Genomic DNA, 10645 nt, shown 5'->3' on the forward strand with positions numbered 1-10645 from the left:
TGTACATAATAAACTACTCTGTATAATATTAGATTTATCTTATCTTTATAAAATTAATTTATAAAATAAAGAGTATCACTATCTGTAATTAGTTTTAGGCTTTCTAACTAATTTATGTAAGATTTAGATTTTGCCCTATAAAATTCAATTTGCCACTTTTTCTGCTATACAAATTTTTTAGGTTTTGTATTCTACATTATCTTTGTCCCTACCTAGATATTTCTGGAATGGAGAGGAATTTTTCATTGCAACTCATTATCCTGTACTTGGTTGCATGGTCAAGAGTGCAAACAAGCCACTGCATGGGGTTAAAAAGCAGTGGCGGAGCCAGGAATTTTAGGCAGCCTGGGCAAAAACTTTACACCATTGATTATTCATCTGTTTTAATTTTTACACCATATTTTTACTAATTTTGCCCCTGATTTTGTCTAAAAATCGACTACTAAATTAGGGAGAGTACAAAGAAAATAGGGGTTGAGCCCGGGCGCCTGCCCGGGCTAGCTGGGCCTTGGCTCCGCCCTGTTAAAAAGGTCTACTAATATTAGCATAGGTGGTGTGCTTGATTTGGTTTCATTAATGGGAAAGCAACAGAAGATAGCAATGGAAATTGCTGTGGAAGAGTTCAACATTAACCAATTCAGTTCTTCCAAGATGGATTTGCAAATAAAAGACTCGCATGGAAATTCTGCTCAAGTAATTTCAAGTGGTAATTATCCTCCTTTCCAGCTTTTTGTCTTGTCACAAACATATATATATATATATATATATATATATATATATATATATATATATATATATATATATATATATATATATATATATATATATATATATATATATATATATATATATATATATATATATATATATATATATAAAGTCTAACTGCTGAAATCTCAAAACAATAAAAAATCCACAAAACAATAAAAAATCTAACATCGAATAATATATGACATGACCATGTCTTTATAAGTGAGAACAATCTTCACTCTACAAGTCGGTTTTGTAGAAATAAGATAGACACAATGCAACCACATTTTCTAACATGGTATCAAAGTATAGTTTAAGATTCGGTGGATCACCAACTATCAAATTTCCGCAATAAAGTAAGAGAGTGACCCATCATTTATTTTCATGCTCCAAGTGTACAATATAAGGATTGAGTGTGTATGTTGAGAGTTCCAAATCAAATAATATATGGCTTTAACATATCTTTATAAGTTGAGATCGAGTACATTGTCGAATAATATATATAAGGTTTTATAAAACGGCCACGGTCGAATTTCAGTTGCGTAAAGACTTTTGCGACTTTAATCGATATAGGTATCACGATCGCGATAGTGATTGCGGTCGTCACAATATAAAGTAACCACAATTTATTATTTAACATAAAAATGATGAATAACAATATTGATATTGACACCTGCATATATCATTTTGTCGCGACCGTTTTAATTGTTGCAAATCGTTATTTTATATATATATATATATGAGAGAGAGGTTCAACTTACTCTAAGAGTAAATTTTCTTAATTTACTCTAAATCATAGCCTTTAAGTTGAATCTATAGAGAATTAAGTTGCACAATTTTTAAATATATATAAAAGACAAAAGAATTTTTTATATTTTAAATAAATTTACTATTTATTGAAAATGAAAAAAAAAACAAAAATGATGCTTGAATTGCAAGAGGTGAGTTATTTTCTAACCACATCTATATAATCAGAGTCGCGAATTCTTGTTCATATTATTTAAATTATGTCACATCAAATATAATTATGCCACTTATGTAAGTCAATATAATATAAAATTTGTATTTTATTCCTCAAACCATTAAGTTATATCATTAAATTTGGAGTAAGAAAAGAAAGAAAAGGAACGATAAAACAAAATTATTGAAAATTTTAACTATGATGATTTTTTACAGAGTCTGAGTAGTTCGAATGTAGAATTTTTTCCATTCATAAAATAATAAAGATTTAACATTTTTGAAAATATTAAAAAAAAGAGAAAGGAAATATGAAACAAAATTATTGAAAATATTGATTATGATAATTTGTTGCATAGCGTCCGAGTCGTTTGAATGTAGAATTTATCCTAAAAATTTGGGTTCACCAAACTTCTAGAGAGAACGAGTTGGAATGAGGTACATACGACCTTCTGTACAAAATAAAAGTAGGGCAAATGGTCACCCAGCACAACCCTAAATACCTAGCCACTTGAGCGGGTTTTGTTCTCAATAAGTCAGAGAAACATTAAATCCCAGAGCATGTGCAGAAATCCACTTCCATACCAAGCTGATAATCACATACATCTCGTTATTAATGACCAAGCTTACCCGACAAAAATTAATTTTACTACGCATGTTTCTAATTGTCTAGACAATAAAATGCTAGATCAAAGTCAAGCCTAAAGACGCCTATTTCCCATGACCTAGATCGTGGAACAACCCAAACACCTCTAGAATCGAATGTGGCATGGTCCATGACCTAGTTGCCAACCTATTTTTAAGCAACTGCCATGAGAACACAGCCACCCTAGAAGGCGCCCAACACTTCCAAACCATAGAAATCCCCCCAACACCCTTTCAGACATAAATTCACTACCCCTAGCCAACTCCAAAAGGATACCATAAGTAGATATAATTGAAAATCCTTAATCCAAATCAAGTTTCCAAACCCAAAAATTTATCTGACCACGCCTAACCACCCAAAAAACAAGGTTGAGTGAAACCTCCAAAAGCTCATCCTTTCAAACAACAAAAGGCTGCCTCCACAAAAAAAATCCACACCTAAACATCAACATCCCAAGAACCCCGAATACTTACCATCAGAGACTTTTTCTTATAGAAAAGATAAAAGTCTATTAAAAGAGACACACAAATTAAAATGGGCGGTCCCCGCCCATACATTATGTCAAAACCTAGTCTTCTCACTATCCCCCACCTTCTTAAACACAAGTGGCAAATCAGTTAGTCTTCTAATAAGTTGAAGACCTAAGGACAGAAACCCGTCTCCACCAAAGAGACACACCCTCCTAAATCCTCCTTCCCTACCCCCAATAGAGGAAGCGAAACCCTGAGAATCATACTAATTTGCCAAGCTAAAGTTTCTCCAAAACAAAAAACATATTAAAACGAACCATCCACCTTCGCTTCGTTAGCAAGGCAGGATTAACAAATATATGATCCTTCACCTTAAAACCACCTACCTTTTTTTACTTTACAAACATCATTTCAATTAACTCACGCAACCTTATCTCCTCCTTTGTTGACATGTTTAAGGAGGGGGCATATATGATCGATTAAACTAAAGAGTTAGTTAGAATTTTTTTGACAGTAATTAAAAATAAGAAAGTGGGAAATATAAAATGAAATAGGATTTCAGAAAGTGACATATATGATTACATACATGTGGCAAAAATAATACTACTTAGCATAGAAAAACATCTCCCTTTCATTTTGAACCTGAAAAAAAAGAGTTAGGGTTTGTTTGAATGAGTTTTAGTTTTTTATATTTAAATTAAATATTATTTTGTAAATCAAATTTAAAAAATAGTTTTGAAAAAAAAAAACTTGTTTGCTAATCTGACTCATAAAAATAGTTTTAAAATTGTATAATTTACAATATTTTCATTAATGAAAAATTTACCATTTTTCCTTTTTTTTATCTTCTCAACTTCCAAAACTAAAAACCAAAACCTTTAAAATTTATTTTAGTTTTTTAGTTATTAAAAATCTTACATAAAGAATAATTTCAAACATTTATTTTTAATATTAAACTATCAAACAAGTTTTAAAATTTTAAATTTTCAAAAATTAAGCAACAATTTTACGAAACTAATTCAAACGATTATTATCTCTCCTTCTCTCATATCATAAAATACATTATTATATATTAAGTGTGTAGAGATTATGATTAATTCTAAGACAATATGCTTTTATAAATATAGTTATGGATTTCTCAAAGAGCAACCAAGTGCAAGCCATCATAGGAACTATTACACACAACGAAGCAATACTGGCAAAGGATTTCAGTGACGCAGTAAACAACATTCCTATCATGTCTCTAACTTCATTTTCAGATGGAAGAGAATTACTATCGCCTAGATTGCCACACTTCATCCAAGTGGGAGATGATATTAACCTTCACATGCAATGCATATCAGCAATTGTAGGAGCATTCAGATGGAAAAAGGTGACAGTAATTTATGAACTTAATAATTATTTTTCATCTGATCCAGGGGTACTACTTAGCCTTTCTTATTCTCTTAATCTAGTTAGTTCTGAGATTGATAACTATTTAGCTTTTCCTTCCTTATCATCTCTATCAGACCCGAAAACTACAATTGAAAATGAGCTTAATAACCTAAAAAAGAAGAGTAATAGGGTTTTCTTGATTATTCATTCTTCTTTAGAACTGGCTAACATGATTTGTGAGAAAGCAAAGCAAATAGGTTTGATGGAAAAAGGTTCTGTGTGGATTATCCCAAATAAAGTTGCTGGCCTTCTTGATTCGGTTAACTCTTCTATTATCTTCAACATGCAAGGTGTTGTTGGATTTAAAACGCACTTTATTGAAAAGAGTGAGGCTTTTAGAAAGTTTAAGTTCGAATTTCAAAGAAAGTTTGCTCTAGAATACCCTGAAGAAGATAACATAAATCCAAGTATATTTGCACTTCGAGCATATGATGCAACTAAGGCTATTGCAAAGGCTGCAAATAAATTTGAAAAACTAAGTGGAAAGACTTTCTCAAAGAACGGAACATTGTTGCAATCACAAACTTTTAACATAATTAATGTGATCGGGAGAAGTTATAGAGAAATGGCATTTTGGTCTCCAGCACTTGGTTTTTTCAAGAAAATTGTTAGACATAATAAGGTAATGGAGATAAGCACAAATAAAGGTGATTCAAATGGAGTTTTCGAAGCAGTTTATTGGCCTGGAGAATCACAATCAGTTCCTAAGGGTCACAATTATGAGGAAAGGTCATTGAAAATAGCAATACCTTCAAATAGTGCTTTTACTCAATTTGTGAATGTGGAATATGATAAGGGAAACAATGAACCTACAATCACGGGTTTCTCAATCAATGTTTTTGAAGCAGCTGTCAAACGTTTACCTTATGTTTTAAATTACAAGTTTTTTCCTTTCAATGGCTCCTATGATGAAATGGTTGACCATGTCTACGATAAGGTATGATAAATACAAACTACTAGCTTAATTATAGTATTTTTTTTAATCCCTCTATTTTACTTCATTCATAGTTTTGGTCCTAAAATTTCTTTCCTATGGATTTTTTTGATGCTTCTGCTTAACACATATATTTAACATTTTGTTTCTGATGCAGACATTGGATGCTGCAGTTGGTGATACATCAATAGTGGCATATAGATATCATTTAGTGGATTTCTCACAACCTTATGTTGAATCTGGCTTACACATGGTGGTTACCGAACAACCAGCCAAATCAAAAGAAATGTGGATGTTTATGGATGCCTTTACAAAAAAGATGTGGTTGATGATGGCAGCTATGCATATTTTTGTGGGATTTATTATTTGGTTGATTGAAAGGGAAGTAAATGAAGACCTAAAGGGATTTGGTTCAATGCTTTGGTTTTTAGTCACTATACTATTTTATGCAAACAGTAAGACCTCTAAAACATACTATCATCAATTTCTTTTGAAGAGAATGAACTTTATCTGTTGAGGTTATAATGTGAAACTCTTATCATTGGATCGAAAAATAACACGTTTATTTTGTCAAAACGCATGTAGTAATATCTTTGGCTTTTCATCCGCATAACATATATTGATTATAACTTTTTGATCATAATTTTATCGGTTTGGAAAGCATAGTCCTAATTCTTTACACATTTTCAATATGCAGGAGAACCAATAAAAAGACCATTAACTCAAGTTGTACTGACACCATGGTTATTTGCTATTTTCATTGTGACAAATAGTTTCACTGCAAGTTTGACATCCATAACTATTTCACAAGTAAGGCCATCTGTGTTAGATATCCAGACCCTTAAAGAAAGAAATTCACCAGTTGGTTGTGATGGAAATTCTTTTATCATCAAGTATTTCATTGAAGTACTAAAATTCAAACCTGAGAACATAAGGAACATAAATTCCATGAGTGATTACCCTGCTGCCTTTGAGAATAAGACAATAGAAGCTGCTTTCTTTGTCGCGCCGCATGCTAAAGTGTTTCTAGCAAAGTACTCATGTAAGGGCTTCATCAAATCAGGGAACACTTCTGGACTTGGTGGATTTGGTTTTGTAGGTTTCTCTCCTCTCATTTTCATTTATTTTTTTACTTGTTTTGGTATAACTGAAATTAGGGTAATTAAAATAAAACTTTATATCCATTTAAAACCTTTATTGTGCTTGCTTTTTTTTAATTCTTCAAAAACTGATCCAATTAATATGATTCATTTTGCATTTTGAAACCATAGGTATTTCCAAAAGGTTCAAGTCTAGCTTCAGACATATCAGAGGCATTGCTGAAAATGATAGAGAGTGGAGAAACAGAAAAACTAGAAAAAGAAATGTTGAATGAGATAGAAAATGAAGGCAAAGCCAATTGTTCTTCTTTCGAGAGAGACAAGGGGAATGATGATTCATCATCAATAGGCCTTCTTCCTTTTCTTGGCTTGTTTTTGATCTGTTTTACTTTTGCTATTCTTGGTTTGTCATATCACATGATATGTTGGTTAGTGGAGAATGTAGAAACTTTGAAAAGCCGCACAGTTTTAACATTAACACAATTAAGGAGAAGACGGAGATGGACGACCAATTTCTTTCTCCGTTCTGTTCAAAATTCCAATCAAGGATCTTGAGAGGAGTAGTCAGCTACACTAAAACAAGATTTATGTGATCGCGCTTTCTATCCAATTTCTATTCTTCTATTTTTTTAAAGGTGAATTCTTATTTACCCAACTCAAAAAGTTGGGTAAGGTTACCTTTAGTGTAAAATGCATTGAAAACATCAAACAATTATTCTATATAATAAATAATTAAATACATAAAAATTAAATGGTGTCATCTGATTGGTGGAAGGTACACTACCCATATTTTTATGATGGGTAGAGAAGTTGTCCCCTTTTTTTAATTCAATTTGTTGTTGTCAAATTGTTTTGGTGTTGAGTTTGTGACCGCGCTTTTTGCAGGTTATTGTTTTTATGTCCTAAGGTTTTACAAGTTAAAAATTGTGATTAATTGATGGTGTTGAAGGTAAGATTTATGTGATGTTATAGTGTTAAGGGTAAGGTTTGTTGTATTGGTTTGATGGTGAAAGTGAAATGGTGTAAGGGTGGTAAGTTGATGAGGATGTGAAGGTTAGGGTTTTTGGTTAATGAGATGATGTTGTGGAGAAGAATTTTTTATTGTAAAAGCAATTTGTGAGAGAATGGAAAAGGGAGTTTTTGCAAGGGTTTGACTTGGTCTAGATTAGTCTCATTATGGAAATTGGTGTGTACTTTTTATATTTTGAAAAATTAGGTTAATTTAATAGAAGCCAACATGGGAGTTGCACCATAATCTTTCAGCAAGGTTTCGACGTGAAGAAAAATTCTTGGGATGATAGTTTCAAGTGTAGTGTACTCTTTATGGTGGAGTATGATAATTTGATTTGTCGGTATAGACAATGAGAATTATGATTGTCGGTGTAGACAATGAAGATTGAAGACCATTACAATCAAGGTGGAGATTGTTGGGGTTGATTGAAGACCATTGTGGAGATTGTTGCCTAAATAAAGAAGGAAGTTAAAAAGTAACTATTTGAGAAGTCCCACGTTGCTTAGTGTGGTGAAGCAAGGGGGAGACCAAGGCTATATATTGGATCTAAGTTCTTTGTTTTAGATACACTAGTCAAAAAGCACTTTAAGCTTATATTTGGTTTTCTTTATTCTCTTATGCTCTTGTATTAGAGTGTTGTGAGATTTAGTTTAAATATTTGTTTTTTAAGAGTGTGGGTGTACTAGGGGATTGGGGTGAGAGTAGAGAAGTCTATGTGTTGTAAAATTTTCACATAGTAATAATTCTCTGGTTGTCTTTTTAGACAACGCTCGTGGTTTTTCTCCGGTTTTGGAGTTTCCACGTTATATTCTTGTGTTGGTTGTGTTCTGTTTATTTATTTATTTTCTTCAGCTGTGTTATTTCCCAACAGATGTAATACTAATATATGATATTAATTGAATTCAATCAACACAGACTATTTTATTTTGTGTAATTTCACTTATTCTAAATTAGTTAGCTAGTTATATTTACAAATTCAATTTAAAATAAAAAAATCTTAATAACAATTTCAATATCTTATTTTAGTTAATTCATGAAATTAGTTTTCATATTTTTAATTCAAATAGTTTTATTACTTTTTAAATATTCTTACATTTAAAATTAATAATACATTTATTTTTAAATAATATATCACTTATGATATTTTAGCTAAAACCATTTCATAAATTTTTAATATAATAAAAATAAGAGAAAATTAAATGAATTTAAATTTAAAATAAAAAGACTAATTTTATAAATTACAGAAATGCCAGTAAAAAAAACTATAATTAAACTAAATAAATAAAAATCCGAAGCTTGTCAAAGATTTGGCCCTACAGACAAAATGAGAGATCAGATAAACAAGAGTACAAGATGGTTGGGTGTTTGTAGTGTCTTATCAAATAATATTTTGATTTCTACAAATTATTTTATCACTTTCATATAAAAAAAAAATAGATAAATTTATACATCCATACTAGTCCGTACCAATTTATACGGAAAAAAAATGAAGATTTCACATTTATTAAAAAAGTTTAAATTTTTATTTTTATTTTTAAATATATTTTATGAGAAGATATAAAAACAATTTTATTGGTTGTTGTTTATAGAAAAATAAACTCTAACACAAATGATTAAAGCAATAATTATAAATTTGATTAATTTAAAAAAAAAAATGATAGTTGAGTGATGATTTAAACAATAAGGACCCCATGATTTGATCGTCATTATTTGAATTTGTAATATTGATTGAATCAGTTTCTAGTTGAGTGGTGATTTATGGGTCATACTCTCTCAATTGGTCCTAAAATATCCAAAATCTTTAATCTAACTTGATAAAATAACACATAAATACATTGTCATGTGGTTATGTATCTATCTCCATAGTTATATGGGACCATTATCAAGTTGCATAATTCAAAGGGTCCTCCAAACAAGTGGAATCAATCCAGCATTCTTTAGGATATGTTGTTTTCATCCCTTTTCATAGGACAGTGTATCAACTCTGTTTCATTTGGAAAATGTTCATTCAAATGTCACACCCATGGACCCAATTCTTTGCAATATTTTCATGGCCATTAGTTTCAAAATCTTGTCGCTTATATTTTAACCAAAGAACATGTGATCAAAATATTTCACATGTTGAATCTTTTTTTGACTTGAAAACAAAATTATTGTATTCATCTAAATCGATAAAGTGCATCATAAAAAAAATACATATTCAATCAAAAGTAAAAAAAATTACAAATAAATTCACAACTGAAGTCAAAGGGTTAAGTATGAGTCAGATTTTTGGAGAAGACAAAGAGAACCATTTGATATCAATTTTTTATGTTTGATAAATCTAAGATATAAGTTAGTTAGTGTTGGGGGAGGTTTTCACTAGGGAGAATTGTTACATAGTGTAGGACTAGACATCTTTTTGAGAGGCATACAACTTATCCATCTAAAATCTTAAGGTGATAGGTGAGTGTGTTCTCCCACTTATAAAAATGCTCAAGTCATCACATTCTTATCCAATGTGAGACTATTTCCTCACTTACTCACACTTGCATTATTATTCTAACACTCCTCCTCAAGTGTGAGTTCACAATACTCCACTTAAGGTTTTGGATGAATAAGTCGTGTGTCTCTCACAAAGGTGCCTAGTCCTACACTATGTATGAATGCTCTCTAGTGAAAAACTCTCCTAACAAATGGTATCATGAGTCTTGGTTAGAGAAAGGGACCGACTAATTTGTATCGAAATGCCCAAGAAGAGGTGTCCCGTGGAAATACCCATGAAGAGGTGTCAACGGCGGTACAAGTATGAGGGGGAGCATTGTGGACTCACACTTGAGGGAGAGTGATAGAATAATAATACAAGTGTGAGTAAGTGGGGAAATAGTCCCACATTGGATAGGAATATGGTGACTTGAACATTTATAAGTGGGAGAACCCACTCACCTTTCACCTTAAAGTTTTAGGTGGACAAGTGGTGTGTCTCCCAAAAGGTGTCTAATCCTACACTATGTATCAATGCTCCCTAGTGAAAAACAAAACTCTCCTCAACAAATGGTATCATGAATCTTTGGTTCGAGAAAGGGACCTGCTGTATTGAAATGTTCAAGAAGATGTGTGTCGTTGAAATTGAAATACCCAAGAAGAGGTGTATCGAAATGTCCAAGAAGAGGTGACAATGGCGGTACAAGTGTGAGGGGAAGCATTGTGGACTCACACTTGAGGGGGGAGACTTAGAATAATATTGCAAGTGTGAGTAAGTGGGGAAATAGTCCCACATTAGATAGGAATGTGGTGACTTGAACACTTATAAGTGGGAGAACCCACTCACCTATCACCTTAAGGTTTTAGGTGGATAAGTGG

At 31.7% G+C, this 10645-nt stretch overlaps 1 pseudogene; it reads left to right on the forward strand.

The window, feature by feature from the left end:
* The first annotated feature begins 227 nt into the window (after positions 1 to 227).
* Positions 228 to 6884, forward strand: LOC131615120 (glutamate receptor 2.9-like; annotated as a pseudogene).
* The last annotated feature ends 3761 nt before the right edge of the window (positions 6885 to 10645 follow it).

Source organism: Vicia villosa, linkage group LG6 (genome assembly GCF_029867415.1).
Source record: "Vicia villosa cultivar HV-30 ecotype Madison, WI linkage group LG6, Vvil1.0, whole genome shotgun sequence".
NCBI lineage: Eukaryota > Viridiplantae > Streptophyta > Magnoliopsida > Fabales > Fabaceae > Vicia > Vicia villosa.